Consider the following 15,306-nt stretch of genomic DNA (forward strand, 5'->3'; position numbering starts at 1 on the left):
GTAAGAGGTGAGGCCATGGAATGCATAACTTGCTAACTTGGAAATGTTTCTCTCATTCCTCTGTCTTCTGTGCCCCTCCTGACTTGGCATCGGAATTTAAAATTCATTTCACAGGGAATGTCTCTAGAGTGGAGAGTAAACACAAGGACACATGCCAACATAGCTTGCCATTCTACTAAAAAAGCTTGGCACCCGCATGCCCACCCTCGGCAGAACTTTCAGAATTTCTTCAACTGTAAGCAGGCCCTGGGCCACAGGGGCCACTTAGGCTTTTCCCAAAGTAAGTAGCACTGCCCCCACGATTCCAGCACAGTCCCTTTTGCCATCACAAATTAAAATGGACCAGAAAGACTCTGTATTTTCCCACCCCTTACCCTGGTCCTAGAAATAATGTCTGCTACTCTGGGATACAGTGTGTAGTGGGTTGAGTGGTAGCCTCCGAGAAAACCTGTGAATGTGACCTTACTTGGAAAAGGGGTCTATGTAGATGTAGTTAAATGAAAGCTCTTGAGATGAGCTTATCCTGGCTTATCCTGATGGGCCCCAAATCCAATGCAAAGTACTAATGAGAGACAAGAGGAGAAAATACAGGCAGAAAGGAGAAGTCCATGTGAAGACTGAGGCAGAATGATGCAGCCACAAGCCTCCGGACTCCTTGGCCACCAGAAGCTGAAAGAGGCAAGGAAAGGTTATCCACTAGAACTTTTGGAGGGAGCGAGGCCCTTTCCATACTTTGATTACAGACTCTGACCTCCAGAACTGGGACAGGATACATTTCTATTGTTTTAAAGCCTCCCAGTTTGTGGTCATTTCTTACAGAAGCTCTAGGAAATGACTACAAGTGTGTCCCTCAGGATTGACCCCAGCTCAGGTTCATCTTCCACAACAGCAACTCTTGGGGGAATCCAAACAGCCAGGTGGGGCCGTGGCCAAGGACCAACACTGAGGAAAGCATCCTGGGGTGCTTTCAGCATCCATCGGTGGGGAAGGCACAGGGAAATAGCCTGAATTTTGGAACCAGGCAGGTGGTTTAAAACTCAACTCCACTATAGGCTCTGTGACTTCAGACAAACCACTTGCCCTCTCTGTGCTTCAAGTTTCCTCCTTTATAAAATGAGGATAATAATGTCTATCTTGTAGGCAGGGCCAGATCCAGGATCTGAGGCTTGCATAATTTTAGAGACCTCTTGAAAGGAAAAGAATGAAAAGTTTGAAATCTAAAATTAGGAATGGTGTCTTAAAAGGACCTTTTGCAAATAAGGGTGTCTGAGGCTTAAACTAAGTCTACCTCTATTCACAGAGTGTTCTGAGGATTATGGATAAAAACATGAAGCCCTAGGGAGTGCCTAGCTCCTAGTGGGTGCTCTATAAGAGGTATAGCTGTCTGGATGAAGAATCGAGCACTTAAGTGTCTACGAAAAGGTACACGAATGTGTTTGCAATACATACAAAAATGTCTGGAAAGACACATCCCATGACAGGCTGCCAGTTGTTGCATTGACATCCATTTTTCATTTTTTTTCTGTATCAGAAAACTGTTTTTTTTGGTAGAATGGCAATGTGCTCAGCTAATGCCCAGTTTCCCGAGCATCTCTTGAAGCAAGGTGTGGCCATGAGACTAAGTTCTGGCCAAAGAAGTGTAAGCAAAGAGGTGTAAGAGACTTCTCTAAAACCTTCCTATGGGAGAGTGTTATGATTAAAATAAGTCTTCCCAAAATTCGTATGTTGAAGCCCTAGTCTCAGATGCTGTCTCAGAATATGATCTTGTTTGGAAATATGGTCCTTGCAGATGCAATTGGTTAAGATGAGGCTATTAGGGTGGGCCATATACAATATGAATGGTGTCCTTATAAGAAGAGAAAGTTTGAACACACACATGTACAGAAGGGGAGGGGGAGAGGGAGAGAGAGAGAGAAAGAGAGAGAGCCATCTGAAGATCAAGGCAGAGAATGCTACAAGCTAAGGAATATCAAAGATTGCCACAAATTACCAGTAGAAAGGAGAGAGAAAACAAAGTTGTCCTTCCAGTCTTTAGAAGGAACCATTCCTGCTGACCCCTTGACTTCAGTCTTTTATCTTCCAGAATGATGAGACAGTAAATAAAATTTTGTGGCATAAGTCACTCAGTTTGTGGTACTTGGTCACAGGAGCCTAGTGAACTCATATAGAGAGATATGCTCTTCTTCCCCAATTTTCCATCCTGCTGTCCGGAATGCAGATAAGAGGACTGAGCATCCCTTAGCCATTTTGGTCCATAAGGATGAGGGACCCTAAAACCTTCCTGGAGCTGCCACACTAGCCTTGGACTGACTACCTTTGGACTTGTTCTCCTGAAAAATAAGTAAACTTGAAGTTTTTGTTGTTCTGATTTTTTGTTTGTTTGTTTTTTGAAATACACACCTGAATACAATCTTAATGAATAGACACAGTAATTGGATAAATTAATTACTCTTTGGGGGTAGTATTGGAATATCAGTGGCAGGGAAATTTTAGCTTTATCTGTATTATTTCAATTTTGATGTCAAGAATGTATTTATGTGTTCTTTTGTAACTAAAAATAAATTTATTTTATAATAAATAAATTACAAGAAAAAAAGAGATGAGGACCTGTAGATGAAAAAGACCTAAGAAATATGTCAACCAATTGCAGTGTATGAGCCTTATTTAGATCTTAACTTAAACAAAAACATTAAAAAATTTAAAGACAATCAAGGAAATTTTAATATTAATTGGATATTTGATATTATGAAATTATTGTTAATTTTTATGCATGCTAATAATATTGTAGTTATTTATTCAAAGTGCTCTTATCTTTTAGACTCTAAAACATGGTTTTTCAACTCAGCACTGTTGGTATTTTGGGCCAAACAATTTTTTGTTGCTAGGGGCAACTCTTGGGCATGGTAGGATGTTTAGCAGCACCCCTGATTTGTATCCGCTAGATGCCAGTAACCGCCCCCCTCCAAGACACACATACAAGATAACAATGTCTCCAGATACAGCCAAATGTCCCCTGAGTTTGGTGGGGCAGGGGGCAGGGGGCAGGGAGAATTGCCCAGGGTTGAAGATTATTGCTCTAAAATTTAGAGACCTTTCCTGGAATTTTAATGGGTAAAATGATTTAATGTTCGGGTTTTGCTTCAAAATAATCCAGGTAACAGGAATGGGTTAAAGTGTCTTATAATGAAAAGTTAAAATACATTTAAAGCTTTTTGCGAATGTCTTTTTGGACTTCTCTTTCTATCAACATTCTGAAATATTTTCTCACTACAACATCTGAATATACTGGATAAAATATAGTGACTATTTACCAAGGAAGTGGCCCCAGATCTTGTCTCATGTGTCTTACATCACCATTAAAGTCAAGGCTCTAGGTTCCAGGTCCCACAATGGGCAGGGCAGGCCCTCTTTCCCACATCAATAACTCAGCTCCACCCTGGCATCTTTAGCCAGGGGCTCCTCTTGGACCTCCTTCGGTTCCCTGGAGACCTATCTTCTGACTCATGGCTTCCAACTCTGCCTCCTCCCTCAGTCCCCAAGCTCCAGCCCAGAGAGGGTGTGTGTTTAAAGCCAGCTTCGTTAGGGTCTTGCCTTGCCCTTCCCTCAGAGAGTCCAGCCTCTTAGCTTCCTGCTTTTGCAGAAGCCTCATGCCCTGGCAGAGCACCAGGCCAGCCCGCTCCCTTCAAACACACACGCTTGGACCCACATTCTCCACCAGCGGCTTCACTTGGCCACCTGCTCAGGGTACTCACCTGGGAGTCTCTGCTGAGACTGACTTTCAGGCCCACCTGATCCTCCCAAGGCGCCCACATGCTGTGGGCTATGAAGGATCACCCAAGTCCACCAGGGGTCAGTCGGGGCGCAGGTCGGAGGAGGGTCCTGTGAGCTGGGGGCAAGTCGGGGTTAAAAGTTCTCCGCCCGAAGGGCTTCTGCAGAGCTACACGCTCTGCTCCCAAAACGAGATCTGAGGGGCTGTCAACTCTGTTCTGCAAGTGTGGAGGGAGCCTGAGGGTGGCAAGCCAAGCCGTCCCCATCAGTGTCAGAGGTGGGTGGAAGCAGCTTGGGCACCGAGTCCACCAGGGCAGCAGGCAGTCCTTGGACAGGGCAGTGGAGCAGGTGGGGGTGAGAAGGGCCTGGCTATTTTTACACGGACACTCTTCCAACCGCACAACAGGTTTCAGGGGTGGGCGGTATGTATCTAGTGGAAGAATCTTTGAGGTGAGAGGGCAACAGGGTGCCCAGGCAGCACCACTTCCTCTACCTTTCTGAGTATTTCTTACCAAGCCACCGGTCCTGGGTCTGCCCCATTATCTGCCCCTTGAAGGACTACAATGAGGTGAAATCTGGCCTCCTGCTTGCCTGGGAGGCAGACTGGATGCGGGTAAGTTTGCAGTGCTTGGAGAGCTGTGGAAGGATCTAGATGAGGAGCTATCCGCCTCCCCTCCTCCCTGCCCCAGGAACTGAAGAATGTTTGGGTTAGAGAGCCCTGGGTTTCAATCTCAGATCCTCCATTTATTAACTGTGGGCAACATTGGGAAACATAGTCAACATCTCTGTGCCTCAGCTTTCCCACATGCGAAATGAGAATAATCCTACCTACTTCACTACTTCATAAGCTTGTTGTGTAGTAGATGAGCTTGAACACACACACACTGCTGAAGCAGGGCAGGAAAGAGTAATAGGACCTCTCTCAATTGTTCTCTAACTCCTGTTATTAATGAACCACCTTTCACATCAGCAGGGGGGGGATTGTCCTCAGTCTACACAAGAGGCTCTTCCTTTCCACCACGGCCTCACTGCATACCTACTTGGGATATTTGAGGGGTCAATAAGGCTGCCTGTGTGCATGACCACAGCTGCCAATAACAATGGCTACAGTTTATTGAAAGCCTGCTCATAGACACAAAGACGCTTTTTATCCTCAGGCCCGGTTGTCAAGCAAGCGAAGTAGACCTAATGAGGGAAGATTGCTGACTGGTGAGTGGGAGCAGTGAAGAGCCATTTTAAGATGTTGGAGCAAAAGTTTCATGAAATAATCAAATACAGGCACAAAAACGGGACTCAAATTTTTTTAAGGTGGAGTCCTATTGATTACTCAGGCATTTGGGGTTAGGACTTAGCAAAAATGGTGCTTCTAGCCTTTTGTTGTGGACACTTGTTTTTGCCTGCCTCCTCCTCCCTCCCCCATCCTCAAATACCAAACGGTCCTTTGGGAACCACCCATCTTCCAATCTCTTTCCATTTAGTTCAGGTGGCAATGACTTCACACTTCCCCACCCCCGACTCTATGACCCAGGCCTGGCTAGCCACAGTCATAGTGATTGATTGAAGAGCAAGTCCTCTGTTCAGGGCGGGTCAGTAAGAGTCAGCACTGGGATTTTTTTGCTGCAAAAAGCACTCTTTTCTAAACTGAGAAGATGTCAGCTGAAGCCATCTTTGCCACTGCATGGATAGATTCTGCCCGAGAATAAAGGCAACAGAAGGAAAAAGCAGATCTGAAAGATGGAGTCACATAGGTTTCTTGTTGCCCTTGCTAAGCAGCTGGAATCAGCCATTCCTGAAGGGGCAGAGTTTTAAATTACATGAGCTAGTACGTTATCTTTTCAAAGACAGCTTGTACTGGATGTTTGTTAATGGCAACCAAAGGGGTTCTGACTAATTCATCTTTCTATTTATTTTTTATTTTGATGAAAAATTTGCAATTTTTACATTGTGGCATAAAAATGGAAGTCTGACATGTTTGACAAGATGTTTTTGACAGTTCTGTCTATCTCTGACAAGGACATGCTGCTAGGAAGTTGTGGGAACATATCCCCTATGTGTGTCCCCTCCTTCAAAGTACATGTTTATTCAGAGCTACATACATGTATGCTACTTATTTTAGGAGTGTGTCAATGAGCACTGTGCTCCATGATTATAGCAGTCATGAGTAGGATCAGAGCAGGGAGAGACAAGAGGAAAAAAGACTAGTCAGGAGGCCAATATAATAATTCAAATGAGAAATAACGAGGATTTTCACAAGGTGGTAGCCACAGAAATAGAAAAGAGGGACCCTGAGGAGGTGGGACTGTCGTGGTTTGGCAATAGATTAGAGGGTAAAGGAGTCAAAATATTTTAATCTGCAAGGCCCTACAGGTCCTCACCCCTCTGCTCTGTCCCTGACTTATTCTTACCACTCTTGCCCTTGCCCAGTCTGCCCACCTACACAGGCCTTTGCACTCACTGTGCCCTCTGCTTGGGATGCTTACCCCACATAGCCCCCTGGATCATCCCCTCACTTCCTTCAGGTCTCTGCTCAGGTGGCATCTCAGTAGAAAGGCTTCCCTGAACCCTCCCCTTAATCCTTCCTTTACTGCAACCCCCACCCTAGCACTCCTTACACCTTTGCAGTTTTTTTCTATAATGTTTAACCCATTGGCCACTACGTATATATTTCTTCTCTGTCTCCCTTGACTAGAATGTGAGCTTCATGAAGTCAGGGATTATTGTTCACTGCTAAATCCCCAGAATCTAGGACAGAATCTGACACAGTGTAAGTACTCAGCGAATATGAACAGATAAATCTCGAAGAACTGACAGTGACGTGGCACATTGACAAGAAATAGAAACACTAAGAGATGAGTGGGGCCAGGGTTAGTGGACTAGAGAAGGGAGAAGGTGAGTCATTTTAGAGCCCCTGGGGTTTAAGGTTAGATGCGCACACAGCACTGCCAAGTGGAGATCTGGTGGGGGATTATTCATCAAAGTCTGATGAAATCCCTGGGGAGATCATGAAGTGAGAAGTGAGACTTGGGCACAGAGCACTACAGAAGCCATGGGGAGACTGACTAGTTCTGGTTTGCACAGGACTTTCCTGGTTTAAAAACTACAAATCTAGCTTGGGAACCTCCTCAGTCTCAAGCAAACTGTGATAGTTGGTCACCCTAAGAAGGCTGAGGTGGAAGGAGGGGAAGGACTGGTTGGAAAAGACGGACGAGAAGCATCCTGGAGCTTCCTCATGGAAGCTAAGGAAGAAGAGCGCTCTGGTAAGGATAGGCCTCCCTCCTTCTTCTGCTCCCCCAAGACCAGTTTGGTTCCGACTTTCTGAGCCCAGGAAGGCTGAATTACCACCAAGCTTCCTCCACTCCACCTCCCAGCAGCACTTGATGGCTTCCTGGTAAGCCGGGTAATTGAGTTGGTTTCATGGCCCGGGTCCCAGCTCAGACCAACTAGAGCAAGGAGGAACACTTTAATTCTGCTGTCTGGGGGTTCAAGTGATGCCCTGGGTAAGGGGTTCTCAGTCAGTGATCATTTTCTGCTTGTCCCAAGGTGTACTTTGAGAGAGTAAACAACTTTGCGTTTGCCTAGTCATTGTGGCTAAGCACACAGGAAGCTGCCTCTCTTCTTGTAAACAACACAGGCCAAGATTAGTAGCACTTATAAGGTGCCAGGTCTTAGCAGTGGGCATTGAGTTATGCCCAGGACTTTCAAGTAAGGAAAATGATTGCTGAGTATATAGAAATACAAAGGAACTCCAAGAGATATTTTCAAGCCTCGTTCTGAACTTGGTAATGAAGTGAGTCCTGAACTAAGCCGTTGGAGCCTTGGTTATTGTAAAGAGCAAATGAGACAATAAATTAAAAGCTATCTTAAGTTGTATAATTTAGTTATACAAAATTGTGTAATTATTTTAAATAATTATATAAGTATAAGTTCTTTCTTATCACTGGGTCTCCTTTGAAATAAAGGAACTATCTATAGGAAACATGGTCCCTGTCTTCAGAGAACTTGATGGCTTACCTGCAGAGGCGGGCATATACCAAGCTAATGATACAAACTTAAATATATTTATTAAGCAATATATAAGAAAGTAGAAATAAATGTTGTGTCGACTTCCTGACTCTCTCACCCCTTCCCAGCTCCCTAACCTACAACATTCATATCCACCTTCCTAATGAGTACGGAGAAAAGCACCCTAATTCATCCAGGCCAGAGCACAACAATGTTTCCAGCCACCTTTCTTTCCCTACCGACCTGTTCAGGGAAGACGGGGTCAGGAATGTGGCAAGCCTGAGTTTAAATATATTGCCTAGAAACCTAATTCAGTAAATACTTATAGGCAATCTATTTTAAGTCTAATACTACATTAGGCCCTGTGGGGATCTAAAAGAACTTTCCTATCTTTAATCTCACTGGAGTGAAAAAACCATAGTTTCCCCAAATGAAGTCCCATATTATTAAGTGCCAATGTTAGTTATAACTGCAATAAAATTTTAGAAAAGGGGAACATTAATATTTTAAGCAGATTTTATATTTTATGGCAGCTGGGCCATGAACTGGACAGACTATCAAGACAGAAGGAGATCTGATGAGTCAGGGAGTGAGAGAATGAATGAGTGTGGCATCTGGGAAAACAGTGGCAAGACGTCCTGCTGAGATCTAGCTTGAGAAGGAAGGGGAAATGTTTTATCATTCCTTAAAAATATGGTTTGCTTTCAGTAGCTTAAAAACAATCCATGATTCTTAAGGAGTTGAAGGACCTACATGGAGAAACCACCACATCCTAGGACTTGAGCTGTTAACCTGGCACTTAGACATTTAAAACCCTAAGTCTTCCTGGGATATAAAGGTCCACTGTGCTGGGAAGAAGCAGCTGCAAATGATTGATATAACTTTATAAATTCATCAGGATACATGAGGCTATGCTATGGTAACACTGAACCTCTAAATCTCAGTGTCTGGATGCAATAAACATTTATTTCTTGCTCATGCTACATGTCCAACATGGATAAGGATGGGGTGTGCAGGGGAGCTCTGCTTCATATAATCTTTCAGGGACCCAGGCTGATGGAGGTTCCTCGTTTTGGACTGCTGTCATCTTATCACGCGGCTCCTGGAGTTGCTGTAGCAAGGAAAGAAAACTGAAGTATCATGCATGATGTTTGTAAAAGCTGTCTGTGGGTGGCTTATATCATCACTACCAACACCCAGTTTGGCTACATCCAACCGTAAGTTAAAGGAACAATGGGATATATTATCTTCCTTTGTGTCCTGAAAGGGAAAAAGTAGAATAGGATTTGGTATATACATAGCATGATATGCATCATGACCTATGATTCAAAGAATCTTACTCTATTAATAATAGCTAACACATATTTGCTCATCCTTATAATAATCCTGTTAGGCAGTTTTATTATTTTCTCCATTTTAAAGAGGAGGAAGGTAAAGCAGAAAGTTACATCACTTATTCGAGGTCCTAAAGCTAGTAAGTGACACAAGAGGGATTCACACTCAAGTGGTTTTTCCCCAGAGTCCACAGTCTTGACCACTGTGCTATATTACCTTTGTCATGGACTTAGTCAAAATGGAAATCAAGTCACGATCCCAGGTATCCAAAACCTTTTACAATGGGGCATAGAAACTTCTAGCAATGTTGTTAAGCTTGACTTTCACCACGTCCCCCTTGCCAAAATTCCTATAGCATCAGTTGTATAAATATATTCAAAATGCTCTTGACCTGCCTTTCTTGGTATCCCATCTGTTCCAAGGGATGTGATGAGAAGTTGATCATGTATAAGCTATATGGGTAGATGCTGTTTCTAATTGCAACACATTCTCACATAGGCATCAGCAATTGTCAAAAAACATTGTGTCCTCTATTTCTGTCCTTGAATGAGACATTCTAGTTCCCCTGTCCTTAACTGCTCTCCAGCACAAGTTCTTCTCATCCTTTGGAGAACAGAAGTTATGAGAACTATATTTTTGTCCTAAGTCAATGTAATGGAGAAAATTATGTACAGACAAGTGGTGGGGGAGACATTGGCAGCTGGTCCCAAGCATGGCTGAGTAATGAATGTACTAGGAGTCCAAGTTATCTCAAGCCTCAGACTTATTCAAGTTTCCTTATGTAACCTGTGTGTCCAAGGTCCAAACAGCCTGGCAACAGTAGGGCCATAATTTCAATAACATCCATATTTCAAACCTAACGTGAGCAAGGGTTTTCTTTATTTTGTTTACTGCTATAGAGTGAGCATCTAGAATAGTGTCTGGCATGTGGTAGACATGTAACAGATGTTTGTTGAGTGAATCTGTTGACTAAATTCTGGTCCTCTTTGAAGATGCTATCGTGGAGTGTGAGAGCATTGACTTTAGAATCACATCAAATTTCACAAGCTGTGTGACTCCTTGTACATTATTTGTCCTCCTTGGCCTCTTCCTTCTTCATTGGTGAAGGTCCCTGGCTAATATCACTTACTTCTTGGATAATTATGAGAATTAAAAGTATTAATTCATGTCAAACACACCATATACTGTAGTGAGCTATGGCTTTTGCCCCTACCAGAAAAATGCCTGGAACACTTCAACATTCCCCTCAAACATTCCTGAGTCTTCAGGGGTAACTTAGGTATATTCACTGGTAAGTCTTCTTAGCTACCAAATCTCACATTTCTCTTGGGTTCCCAACAACCTCATCTCCTGCCTCTCTGGTTTCTTTTGGTCTTGTCTGATGCTGAGTTCTCCACTGCCATTTTTCAGTGCCTACCATGTAGGGTGCTGGTCTCTGAGCTAATGGTGCTGCCTCCTACTTGAAGCCAATGATGTCAACACAGAAGTAACAGCACTGAGGCCACCACTGTAGCCATCCCCACAAGCTTTAGGTGTCCACATTAGAGTTGCCTTGTGCCTCTTTGCTAGGCCACCTCACTGGGCTGTTGCCTCTTAGGATGAGGTTCTGCCTGCTGAAGCAGGAAGCATTTTTAGGCTGCTCCTATTGCATGGATCCCAAATGGCTCTGCAAATGGGGGAGTATCCCTGATACACACTCAATTCTGCTTGCCCCCAATATCTTATGGAAATTTTGTGTGACTGTGCCTACTTCAGGTCTCCCCAGCCTCCTATCCTTAAGACTTAGTCACATCCACAGGGAGCTGGACGGGGAACAATCTGAGAGACATACACCAGCTGCTCCTCAAAACTACTCCTTTCCCCAGAAGCCAAAGGCATTATCCTCAGTGGAAGCTTGTGTCTGCCAGCTTCTCTCTCAGAGTCCTTCCTCAGTGGCTCCTTGGTCCCTCACACTAACAGGTTCCTGACAGGCTTCTCCACCTGCTCTCTAGACAAGCCTGGACACACATGCCTGAGCCCCAGCTTGGATCCTTATCACTTTTTAAAGAAAAAAATAGTAAAGTTTAAAAGTATAAGTTTCTTGGAAACTGCAGAGTTGATCAACAGAAAATACTGAGCTTATAGAATAAGGACTTTTTGGATAAACATCGGAAAAACAAAAAGGGCACCAACTGAGATGATTTAGGAAAAAGCAGAGGTAGAAAGTCCTAGCCTTTGGCCTTAGCGATTTGTGAATCCTGACGAACTTGCTGGAGCATTCAGAGGACCTGGGGGAGACCCTCTTCGGGGCTGTTTGATGAAATGAGGGCGCTCAAGGCGCTGGGACCTACAGTGCTCGGAGCTTTGCATACACTATCTCTAATCTTCAGACAACCCTGCATTACTGGAAAAAACCACCCATTCACAACCACTCCCACCTGCACTCATCAGACAGGGCCTGGGAGGAAAAGAGCCTTGTCTCTCAGAGGAATGTATGTAATCTGGGGTCCTTACAAAGTCCTACTGGCAATTTGAAAGCTTTAATAGAGTCCTTGCACAGGTTGAGGAGGGCAGTACTTTGAGATGAATTGGTTGCATAAGTAAATAGGAAGACTTTTTCCCCTTGAGAGTGGGGCAGAGAAGAAAGAGGGCAAAAGAGAAAGAAGAGGAGGTCTTGAGAGCACGGCGGGACACCAGAGCCAGAACTAATGAAGCTGCCCGGAGACTGAGAGAAATATATTCATTTTTAGTACGCCTGACTGGGTGTAAATCCCCCCATCCTCTATGCAAAGGCATTGCACTGGGTGAGTGATTTTTTGTCAAAATGAACAAAGGGGCTGATCTCCACAGCTAGATTGACGTGGCACAGATCCGGGGCGGCGTGTGCAGACGATGAGAAAATATTATAGAATTCAAATAACCCCGGGGAAGCGGGAGCTCACAGACAGATCATACATATCTTCAGAAAGTTTTTCCCAGGGAGAAAATGGGACTATGGATACCTGTGTGACGGGTGTTTGAGCACATCTTACCTAAGAAGTAAAGGCCAGGAAGACCCTCTGACTGACCTCTGCTTATCCCTGCAGTCATACAGTATATATGATTTTTGGATCGTGTCTGTCAGTTTGCATCACATTTGTAAACATTTCCAATGTTACTAAATCAGAAACATTTTTCAAAAATTTTTGCACGATATGGCTACACCTTAATTTTCTTAACACTATAAAATTGGACATTCTGGCTGTTTCCAGCCCTATTTTTCGTTTGTGCATAAATTTTTACTGAGCAGCAGTATAACCATCCCAAAGTGAAATTAGGTAATCCAGATTAATCAGGATTTTCTCTCTCTTGCACGGCTGACTATACAAACGAGCAATGGCCAGAGTGTATATAAAAATTGAACTCAGACTCAAAACCTCTGCAGTCACCAGTCCAGGAAGCCAAACCATAACTTCCATAGCAATCAGCTCATAATCTCCAACTTCCCTAAATGTTGCCCCTGCTTCCAACTTGGGACCAACCAGAGAAAGCGAAATAAATATGCTCTTTAAGCCAATTACAGAGGGTACCCCGTCCCGCTAGTGAGCTGGCTTCCAGCGTCTTCATGCCCACACCCTTTGATCTGAACACACCTGAAGCCTTTCCTGTTTTTCACTCTGAAGCTTTCCCACTTGGCTACCTGTCTTTGAGTTTCTGCCAAAAGCAAGTGATGGTGGCTGACTCCGTTGCATAGCAAGCTTTGCATAAATGACCCCTGCTTGTTCTCATTCTGGGGTTGCGGCTCAGGTTAACCTGGTACCCACTGACCCCAAAGGGTTGTCGTAGGTAAAAACACAGCATCAGAGCTTTTCCACCAGGCGCCATTGGAAAATAGCTGGCTATTTGCTAGACAGAATCTAAGGGAGTAACATACCTCCACACCCCATGCACAGCTATCAGAGAGAAGACCCTAGGCTCAGTGACTTGTTTGACAACCCTGCGTGCATGGACAGACGCACAGCAGCAGGAAGCCTCAGAAAATCAATCAGCCTTTGAGCTCAAATTGCACCACTCTGTCACACTGCCCGCAGCTAGTCTATGGGGCTGTGCCAATTATCACCACAAGCACCAAAGTCACTTTTCAAAACATGGTCAAACAAACTCCAGCATGGCCAGCCAGGCGTTAAAACACTCAGACACAATTGTCAAAGCACGGAGTTATGTGCCAGTAAATATGAGTCCGGGCTCCAGTTAAGCAATCACCTGGATGACAGCCTGAAGGTTAACCCTGTGTGGACATACGGGCTTGTCACCACTTCAGTCAGACATGGCTAAAGAGAGGGCACATGGACTGGGGTGTGAGGGACCAGGCATGGGATTCAGTCAGATGGAGACTTGGGTGGTTGGCTGCACTGCTGTCCTTGGGCAACCACAACTCTGGGGGCTGCGGGCAAGGCTGTCACCTTAAACCATCTGTGAGGCAGGTGTAGGTGTCTCACATACATCCTTAGCTTCCTTCAGTTACCCAGGACCATCAGGACACAAATGTTTCCTGACAACCCACTGTGTGCCCAGCACTGAGTTTCCTTAAGGGTTGTCCTTGAAGGCCAGTGACAAAAACCCCATGTTTATCTTATTAGGGCTCCTTATCAGGGGTGTTACCAGATGCTTACATTCTGGGCTGCCAAGGAAAATTCCAAAAAGGTCCTCTCTAGCCTCACATTCTGAGAAGTGACGCAGGCTAAAATTTAAATAGGCTTTTAAAGTCTGTTAACCACCATTTAGAAAACTCACTTTGTTTACTCTCTACAAACCTTCCAGGTTGGTATTTATAATTATCCTAATCCTTCTAAGGCTCAGAGACTTGAATTTGTCCAGGATCACACAGCTAGGAAGGTAGATAGCCAGGTCTCTTCTGACTCTGAACTCCACAGTGGGTACAGTACTTTGGGGGTGGGGTGGTGGCAGATACCCAGCTTGCAGTAGAGCCCCAGGGGTTTGCCCTGAGCTTCCTGATGCTGGGGAGGATGGTGAGTTTGAGGCAGCCTTGGGGTGTGGTTTACAGTGCTCACAGGGAGGCCTGGGGCTGGAAATAGCCTCCAGGTTCTCTTTCAGTCCCGGAAAGGGAGTGCCTAAGATAAAAAACTATTCTGGCGTTTTAATGGAACAAAGCAGGAAATACAAGGAGTTAGCTGGTTGCTAGGACTGCCCCTAACATACACTTTAACTATAATAAACTGGTCATTTCCTGAACAGAAAAGAAGGGTTTAAGAAAAAAGCAACAGAGGGGCTCCCAGCCCAGCCAGCTGCAGGGAGGGAAACAAATGAGCTTCTATAGATGGAATCCTACTTTTGAATAGAGGTTAATTTTGGCTGCCATTTGCTTGCACCCTGGGGTAGGGGCGCTCACCCTCAAGGCGGTAACTAGGACTCCCTGGAGGAATGATCACCATTGGGACCCAGGAGGGGACCACTTGTAAGAAATATCATTGTGAATCTGTAGAAATTAAGGAATAAAGTCAGACTTTGTGAAGGGTAAGAAACTTGTGGATCTGGGAGTGAGAGGACATTTTCCTGCAAAGAGTTCCCTTCCTTATTCTCTTTCCATGCCACATTTAAGTAACAAGACCAAGTGATAAATTGCAGCCCCCAGCCAAAGTAGGAATGCCCAGAGTAACAGGCAGCCTTTACAGAGTCCAGGGGTGCTGGCAGAGTGCAGGGGTGCCCATGGAGGGCAGGCCTGTTTCCTTGCCCCTCTTGACCCAGTACCACTGCCCACCAACATGGCGAGAAAGAGTGTGTCCAGAGGGCTGGAAGACCCTACCCAGCTCCTTCTCCAGTCCTCAGTCTCCCCTACAGCCTCTGCACAACTTTCTCCCTGCAACTCCTCACACCTCTGCCAGCGACACCAGTGGCCCCAGCAGGGGTGGCACGAACATTTAGATTGATTCTGTGCTTTCTCTCCTTCCCACGAAGTCATACAGGACATGCTCTCCTCGGGACACTAAACTCCCTCCTGGCCTGGGAACAAGAGAGAAAAAGGAACTGGAAGTGGAGAAAGCTGTTCTTCTGCCTTCCCTGTTCTCTGGTCCTATCCTCTCCTAGCACCCAGGCCAGGTTGTGACCCTTGAGTGGCAGTGTCCTGCTGGTCAGTGACTCTCACAGTGTAATCAGCATCAGGGCACTGGGTGGTGTAGGGCAACAGCCATCAGGGACACAAATGGAGAAGGTGACCTCTCAGCA

The 15,306-nt window shown here is 45.0% G+C and overlaps 1 protein-coding gene across 1 annotated transcript in view; it reads left to right on the top strand.

The window, feature by feature from the left end:
* The first annotated feature begins 4,229 nt into the window (after positions 1 to 4,229).
* FUT8 (fucosyltransferase 8) overlaps positions 4,230 to 15,306 on the top strand; it is a 293,901-nt gene continuing 282,824 nt past the window's right edge. Inside the window, exons 1-2 of the mRNA XM_090271000.1 lie at positions 4,230 to 4,381; positions 4,926 to 4,977. The gene's annotated coding sequence lies outside the window, so the exon portion shown is untranslated. The remainder of the gene's footprint in view (positions 4,382 to 4,925; positions 4,978 to 15,306) is intronic.

Source organism: Furipterus horrens, unplaced genomic scaffold, assembly GCF_987537825.1.
Source record: "Furipterus horrens unplaced genomic scaffold, mFurHor1.1.pri manual_scaffold_3, whole genome shotgun sequence".
NCBI classification, from domain to species: Eukaryota; Metazoa; Chordata; class Mammalia; order Chiroptera; family Furipteridae; genus Furipterus; species Furipterus horrens.